A 9,124-nucleotide genomic window follows, 5' to 3' on the forward strand; every position below is an offset into this window, starting at 1 on the left:
AGTGCATTGCTGAGCACAGGAAGTTTGTTCCTGGAGCTCACCAACGTGAAGGTGATATCAAACACAAACATAATACTCAAATTAAATTGTAGTGGATTTAAACTTAACGGAAAAGAATCCAGTGTTTAGGTGATTGGCTGACCTGCCTAACCTGATATAACACAGATAGAAAAACGGGACTGGAGAAAGTTTTACTGTTTCCACTACTCCAAAGTTATGCCACATTTTCTTAATCCTGCTGAAGGGCTGTAACTACTTCCAAACATGCTTTACCTTGCAGGCAGCCACAATCTGTGTATTTGGCAGAATCAGCCTCTGATGATTTTTAAGCATAGTTTATCCAGACCATAGTGTGTGGTAATATAACTATCAGCAACTGCCTGAAGAAATGTGTTAAAATAAGCATCTGTTTATTCTGATGCTTAATGAAAAAGCAGTTAGTATGTTGCACTTCTACACTTATTAAGCGTTTAAAGGCTTTGCAAAATGAATGACAGTAAACAGGAGAAATGTAATAGCACAATGCTCATTTAGAATTTCATTTAGAATTCATTTAGAATTTACTTTCAGTTATCTCCTCCACAGATTGTCAGCAATGTGTCCAACTAGTCTCCAGAAGTGTCAGACTGCCCAAAAGAAAACAACAGGCTGAACCACAAGATAGGAACATTTTGTGGGGAGCTATTCTCGGTTTCTGAGAAAACAGCCATTCTTGTAGAAATCGGTCTCAACTGTCATTAGCCCCCTCATTTGATTTTTTTTTTTTTTTTTTTGACCTTAATTCTGGTGAATGGAGCTAAGTATTTGATGTTCTGTTGAAAATCAGCTGCTTGCTTTTAAATATTTACTAAAGAATTGTAGCTGTTAGAAAGCTTGCTAGTGTTAACTGCTTGTCAGAAATTCAAGGTTTGTGGCCCCTCTTATGATCTGACTTGCAGTGGTTTAAGCAGACTGCATCAAAACAAAGTAGTGGTTTAAGTTTAGCTGCTGTTTTTCACTTTAAATTAAGGCCTAAGTTACTAACTTCATTAAGATATGTGACTGCGGTGGTTTTCTTAATGAATCCAGGTCCAGGGATATTTTAGATGGAAAAGATTCTCATTTAAACTGTAGGAAACCACTCAAATGAAAACAAGCGTGTGCAGAAGAGTTTGCCCTAGGTCACTTGAATCAGCTTGATTACTTTAGCAGAGCCAACTTCCTTATGAAAGTCTGAGGTTGTGATGAAGAGTTTCAGAGAAGGAAGGTAACAAAACTGGTGTGTGTATAAATATAAACATGTGCATGCATGCATGCACACGTGTGTATATATATGTTTATGTGTAGAAATAAGGTTTTGAAACAGTTTGTGGTTTGCAAGTACAGCAGATTGATTAAGCACAAGGACCAAATTCTTGTAGGAGAGGAGAGAATTGGAGGATCACAAAGGGCAGGTGATAACTCTGAAGTTGGCCTGTTCCTGAAAGGTCTGCAAATATTGCATCATCGTGCTGTACACACTAAGGTCTTCATGAACTGAATCAGACAGACTGAATCTATCACTGACTGTACCAGTGAGTGTGCCCAGACTAGAAACCCACATCATCCTGCACAGTCAAGCAGTCAGGAATACGAAGGTGTGACATCTGGGACACAAAAGCAGCCCACAACAGAAAGTTGCCATAGGACAGCTGACAGAACAGCTGTGTTGGAATGACGGTCTGTGAAAGCATGCCTATCTTGCCATTCCTTTAGCAATTCAAGTTAACCCCACTTAAAAGAAGGCAGGTTCTGGATTAGCTGTAACCTTGGGAGCCAGCAATGGCACTTGTGTCCTTCTGTAGGGATGAGTTTTATTTAGTGAAGGTTTTACAATTACAAGCTTATTTCTGATGCAGAGGGTGTTTCAAGCAGTGTATGACACTAGCCTTGGGGATGCACAACTCGGATGCGGTCATATTGTCAGAGATTTGTTCAGTAGCTGGTCTCTGTGCTATATCTACGTAGATGCTATTGTATTTAAACTGTACCATGATCCATGCTGTCTGAGAGAATGGGGGAAACAAGATATGCTGCAAGAGAACAAACCTCTCCAATTCTGCAGGGATGTACTGACTCTGCTAGGGCAAGCCAGGCTCTAGAGCAATTGTTTCAATTTGCAGTCTCATTAAAGCCTTCCCTATACAAACTGATGCAGTGAGGTTCATCTTTGTAAGTAATGCTAGAGAACTTAAGGATTTTATGCTTAGGGTTTTAGATTCTACAAAAACTAACCAAACCATTAAAGTGATGGCACAACAGTGGTACTGACTTAATCAGCTTCAACTCTAACTTCAAAACCCTCAAAGATGGTCTGTCAAAACAATGATCCATTAATAATAAAAATAATAAAAAAAATCTCTCAAACTAGATGCTACCAAGTTGTGTGCTCCATTTCAGTTGAGGCAGGCTCCTTAAGCAGAGAACTGTGGTGAATTTACCCTCATCTATACCCTGCCCCTTCTCACCAGCATTGCAGAGAATCTTTCACAAGGAAAAGAAGGGATACGAACATTGTGACTGCAGCATATCTTCTTTTTCCCGCTCCAAAGTTTGATCTGATCCAACATAGACCAGCCTGAATCTTATCTCTTCTGAAGTCTAGCTCTCATGCATATGAAGGGTTTTTATAGCTGTGTGTTGGTACTGCTTTTACAGCAGTTGCAGTTCAAGCTTTGCCTTTTTTCAACTTAGTAGGAGTCATTATAAAATGCAGAACTCACCTACATTTCAGAGTTCAATGGGATTTAAATTATGGTGAAGAACTATTCAGATTCACATTTTTCTGCCTCATGAGGAGAGATTTCTCTTTCCATGAACATAGTGGAAATATTTGTTTTATGAAAGAAGCAATTTTACATGACAAGTGAATATTTAAATTAATTCCAATGGAGCAAGTAGAAACCATAGTTTTGGTAATAATACATCCCTGGTTCAGGAGAGGGAAGACCTACTGGTGCCTCATCTCACACATTACTTTGGGAAGGACTTCACCATCCATCTTACCGCTTACATACAGGGATGTGACAACATTCCTCCCAGGCACTTAAAATGTTAATTTGTCTTACTCATTTAAGAGACTTGGAAAAAAACATGCATTGTAATAGGTATTGAAACACCTAGAGTAAAAGTATTGCCACTTCTGTTTTTTGAGAAAGCAATAATGTGAGGTTGGGTTTGTTTGTTTGTTTGTTTGTTTTTTAGCATTTCTTTGACTCTCTCCTAGTGATAAGGAAAAAGTAGTTCTCTGGTTCTATAGTCTCGCTGTATTCTGAAGATGTTCAAAGATCAAATTTTATTATGTAGGGCCTGCTTCTGAAGATAAGTTTTTGTATCTCATTGCACAACTCCTTCCTTCTCAGGCACCGTGTCATTTAACTATACCTCTGCATCTTTGGTTGCAAGGTGTTCATCTTTTCTTAGACTGTCATCTATTCTGCCTTCCCATGTGGACAGCAGGAATGCATAAAATGAGTAAAATAGCTACTAAGAATTTTGATTTGACTCTTAAATGCAGTTGTAACTTTCCAGCCCCGTTATCTCTGAAAATCAGGAGAAATGCAGTTTCCCAGACCTCAAATTTCTGCCTGGCTTTAGGAAAGGTTTTTTTTAATTTTTGCAGAAACTGAGGCAAAGCCGGATTACCAAAACGACCTCAATCCATGCAGCAAAGTTGACTATTTCCTAAGCCATGCTATCCATGCTTGGGCCTTCCTGATTGAATGGTGGTGCCACATGGGTTGTTAAAATCCACTTTTGTATTACTGTGTGCATGGGCAGGGTTTGTACCAAAATATTTCCTTGGGATGTGGGGATTATTTGGGTTTTTCTTCAAGCTTTGGGATTTAAGTCCTCATCCTGTTCCAAATAGGGAAAGTGACATTCACTTCTTTCTCTTCTTTAAGGTTTGTCTCACGCTACCATTCTCTACCAAGATTTTAGACTGAAGGAAAACTATTCTGATTTGGTCCTGACATAGAGGGAAAAGACCACTACAGAAGCTTGGCACTATGAGAACTGAAATGAAGTTGTTTGGGTCTTATTTAGCTTAAATAAAGACTCTGCATATGGCTGGCATACAAGATTTCAAAGAACAGAAACTAATCAATTGATGATAATAGACAACGGCTTCATATCAGCCATAATTTAACTGAGTTCCCATATGTCACTGATCTGCTGGAGGGTGAATGATTATCCTCAAGCAAGCACAACTGGGTGCGGGTAGTAAAAAGGAAAAGCAATTGGATAGAGTAGTGGTTATTGAACAGAGTTTGGAGCCACACAGAACTAACAATGAATACCAAACTGTAAAGAAAAAAAAAGCTTCTGCACTGTTAGAGTCAAGTACAAACACTTCTAATCCGGAGAGGGAGATAGTGAATCATCCTACTACACGAATCACACAGATGATTATCAATGGAAAGATTTGCCAGCAAAAAGAGTGTGAGCTTATACAAATAGCACACAGGATCAATTACAGAAATAAAGCAAGCCTCTTCAAAAAAGGGGAAAAGTTGGTTTCTAAAAGTAACACCTAATTTTGACTGTATCCAAGTTTTGAGCAGGCTGCATTGGTCATCATGAGTTGGGTTTTAAAGTAATACTGACCAACTACCTGTCCAGACAGCCTCAGTGGGAACCACAGCAGCTCTTCACTCTCTGAGCACCCAATCCCACATGTCCACTTGGGTCCTACCGATGGAGGAAGGCGGCAAAGGGATGACATGAGCCAAAAGTTGCATCTGCAGGCTGTAAGGAGCTGTGGGGACAGTGGTGTAACAGGTGTAGAGAATGGCTTCATATCGGCCATTAACTCTTTCCGAAAGGTCCATCCTTTAGGCTATTTTTCTGGATGGCAACGTGCTGCTGTTACTGCTGTGTACAGCTACAGATTTCGAGACAAGAAAGGTTAGCATTAGTTTGGGGTCAGATCAGAAGGTGAAGCTTACTTGAAAGTTAAAGCTGTAAGTTTCCATGTCTGTGTTTAGCACGCCATGAGTACGGCTTGGCAGAGGGTCGTGCTCCAACATTACCACATAAGCGCCACTTTTACTCGTTCTCCCTGGCTTGCTTAGCAAAAGCTAATAGGCCCCTTTTAGGGACGTACCGATATGTGCTCACAAGGAAGCTGATGCATGTGAGTTATTGCCTAGGGTCAAAAATACTATCCAGAGTAATTGCATTAACAAAATGTATTGGTAAGAAATATGTACTTAAAAATAATAATTGTGATGCCAAGATTTCATTATTTTAAATAATCTCTGTCTTTTCCCCCAGAATTCTCCCTGATATGTAGGCCAACCAAGGCACTGCAATGATTGTGCTTAATAGTAGCATAAAGATAATTGAAATACAATGTTCCCCCCTCTATTATTCAGTATAGCAACATACAGAAAGCGAGCTTGTAACATAGATATTCCCAGAATAATTTCTATATAGCATTAGCAAGATTTGACACTAATGCTAATTCTTCATTAGAAGATACATGACAAGTAGGGTAATTTAATATGCATTTAGCACTAAAAGATGTTTAGCACATGCAGTGAGACTTCTGTTACTCGCTAGTTTTTGACAGCTTTGGAAATCTAAATGCTCTGCTTAGTCATGGAGCAGGTGCAGCCACAGAGCCGAACGCAGCACAGCTTTTCCCACCTAGGTCTAAACTGTGTTCCTTAGTCCTGATACAGAGATCATTTCTTCTAGTAAAGGCACAATCATATAATCTTCATGCCTGTTATATTTTGGGTCTCTCTCTGCAGAAATTGCTTTGCAGAAACTGCAAAAGATTTGTCGGGGGTGGGGGAAGATATGATCTAAGAGATGACAATCTTAGCATAATTCATCAAAAAAAATCCTTAAAGACCATCACAAAGATGAACTGTCAATAAAACTCATATCAAAAACAGGAAAATCCCACTAAGGGAGAATTTGCACAGTTGAGGGGAAAAGAAGACAAGAGCACCCAGAAGAAATGACCTGTGGCAGACGCAAAGGGCCAATTGTTCTCGGTTGTTAATGCACACGAGACAGAACCATTAATAGAACAAGCAGGAAGTTTTTCAGACACGGCGCTTGCTTCTGAGCTTTCCTTAGGATTTCAAGAGAGTGCAGGCTTCTGTGTAGTTGGGATGCGGGAAGAAGTTTGGGCAGATGGACACTAGAGGAGAGAGCGAATCTCTCTGCCCTGAGGGCGCTTAGAGGGAACCGGCGGTCCCTCTGTCCTTCCTGCTGTGGACTGCCTGTTCCTGTTCCTGCCCCAGCCCCTGCCTTGTGCAACTCACGTATTTGCACACTGAGTCTGCCCCAAAAGCTGATCCAGCTGAGAAGTAACCCAGCAGTTGTGGACACGAGGAAGAGAGTGAGAATCAAGTGTTGGCAAGGTGACAGAATTGTGTCTTTCAGCCGCAAAGCAACATCTGTAAAAATGGCAACTCTCCACGTTGCCCATAGGCTGACCATTTTGGCTGGTGACGTGGCAGTGCTAGGAACGGGCACTCTCCAGCTGTGGTGTGCACAGTGCTTCGCATAACACAGTCACACTCCCAGCCAGGCGCTGAGTCCTGCTGCACTACACAGACTAAAATAAAGACCTGCAACATGTCACTCAAGTACCTCTCCATTACAGGCACCATCTTTTCAAAGCTTGGAGGAGCTGATCCAGGGTTGCCTGACAAGTTACTAGAATGAGGATCCTGAATGCAGTATTGATGCTCATAAAGAAAACAGATTTTTACCTAACAAGTCTCAGATGAACCTGTGCCAAGAAGTAGCAGGAGGGGGTGGTACCAGAGTTACTTTTCATTTGCTCACAATTAATCTTAGGCCTGCAGGAAAGAAGGGATTTCCTTCCTCCTTTTCGTACCCATCTCTATATCAGGCAGTGTCAGTGAACAATCAGGAGAAAAAGCGGCCAAATACACCCCTCCCCAAAAAAAAGGAGAGAGAGAAAAATCCATCTGTATCATCTTATTTCATTCTCTCCTTCTGCTAACATTCAAAGAATTGAAATAGAAAACCAGAGTAAAACCCAGGCAGCGTATAACCTCAGTCTTTCAGGAATGTTGACTTGGTTTCTCCATTTAACAGCCCAGCGAACATGCGTTCTCGCGGTCCTATGCTCCTGTCCTTTCCACTCCTCTTCGGGGGGTTGGTCTCAGGGAACCAAAAGAAGCAATGGCCCTGACAAGCGCATTTCCGGCAGTTTTCCCACCACCGCTGCCCTGCTGGAGCACTCTAAATGAGTTGGCAGAGAATCTGCCCCGCTTCTGGTTTTGGCACTCAGCCCCTTGATTCAAACAACCCTTTGCTGGTCCTGCAGAAGGGCAGCAGAGGCAAGCAGAAATCAGATCCAAGGCAATAACCAAAGGGCAGCAACCTGTCCTCGGTCTGCAGGCAAAAGATCCTTTGGCCCCACCAAGACTTTTGCCTGCATGCCAAATGAGGAGATCGACTTCTTTTTCTTGCTCCTTCTGCTCTGCCGTGCATTGCTTTCCTTGCATTCGGCAGCTGGTGAAACACTTCTTGCAGAAGTACGTGACGTCCTTCATGCTTAGGCTACTGATGCTTCCAAGGGACAGCAAGGTTGAGATAGCAAGCTTTCAAAAATACCAAGCTGGAAGAGAGAAGTCTGAAGGAGACCAAATCACATTCAACACAACACAAAAGCAATTAGTTCAACTCAAAGGTATCACTCTATGCTGAGGAGAAGGTGCAAGGTCTCCTTGTGCTAAACCTGTAGTGTGCCACATGCCCTGAGCCAGCCAGAAGTCATCCCAATGCCCCTTCCACAGCCATCTACTCCTCCTCTTGCCCCAGGTCCAGCGTTTGTGCAGCTAGGTGGTGACCCGGCTGGGGAAACAGAGCCTGCACAGAGCTACATCAGCAAAGGGGAAAGAACTGGATGCCTTTTGAGATTAGTCACTTCCCTGATCCTGTTCTCTGCAAGGCTACGCAAGTTCTCTGCATGCCTAAAAGCAGCAAGTGCTGTCTTACCGCGTTTTCTACACAGCAGCTTAAGGTTTCATTAGTCACATACTGTCACTGTTATGTTTACTGCCACACGATGGAGACAGAGAGCTCAGGGAGGCTGTGGTCCTGGCCCCTCCACTTCTTTAACTGCTTGCTGGCCTTAAAGCGTAGCCTTGGGGTTCCTCAAGGATGCACACAGCTGATCAGCTGCACCATTTACAGAATTAGTCGGCAGTGATCAGGGAATGGGAAAGTCCATAAAATCCAGGAGCTAGGGATGTGTGCTCCCCAGGCATATGTACCAGCCCCTGCTGCAGGGTGTCTTTGGGTCACTTGTGAATTACAGCACCTTGTATTTGTGCTCTTGAGAGACAAAGTCTTACATCTGGCTGCATATAAGAAATTCAATGGTACCAGTTGTCCAGAGAGCTTTTGCAGTCTCCATCCCTGCAAGTTTTCAAGAGCCAACTAGATGAAGCCCTGAGCAACCTGCTCTGATGCCATAGCTGACCCTGCTTTGAGCAAGAGCTTGGCCTGCAGATCCACCAAGGTCCCTTCTAAGCTCAATTATCCTATGATCCTGATGTAGTTTTAGCTTCTTATGGTACCTGAGACCTTCGCTCCTGTTCTTTGCACGTTCTGGAGGAAAAACTCCTTTGGGCAACAGGCCGTGCCTGAATAAGTACATGCTGACTTCAGAGATTCCCCCAGGCAGCTGTGTGCTCTTGGTGTCCCTGGCCCCCAGGCATTTACCTTGGCCCTGAAATGCTGCCAGGGCCTGTCAGTGTGGTGTAGCTCTGACCGGTTGTGAGGAACAGGCGTCAGCTGCCCACGGAGAGAGAGACTCCAGTTCTGCCTTTGGTCAACAAAGATGCATTTAGCCCTTTCCCAACAGGATGTCTCTTATGTGGCACAGATTTAGGGAAAACAAGGCGTGGGAAAGGGATGTGATGCTGAGGCGCAGCAAAAGCAATGTGAATGGGGAGGTCACACTGCTATGCAGATCACAGCTTTCCACCAGCTGTCAGCTGGGGACACATAAGTGTCTCCATTCACATGACTCCTGTTTCAGGTTGTGGCTGGCCAACAAGGACAGAGGAGCTTTTTTCTGAGAAAGTTCACAAAATCACAGGATGGT

The sequence above is a fragment of the Apteryx mantelli genome, chromosome 5, assembly GCF_036417845.1.
Source record: "Apteryx mantelli isolate bAptMan1 chromosome 5, bAptMan1.hap1, whole genome shotgun sequence".
Classification (NCBI taxonomy): Eukaryota; Metazoa; Chordata; class Aves; order Apterygiformes; family Apterygidae; genus Apteryx; species Apteryx mantelli.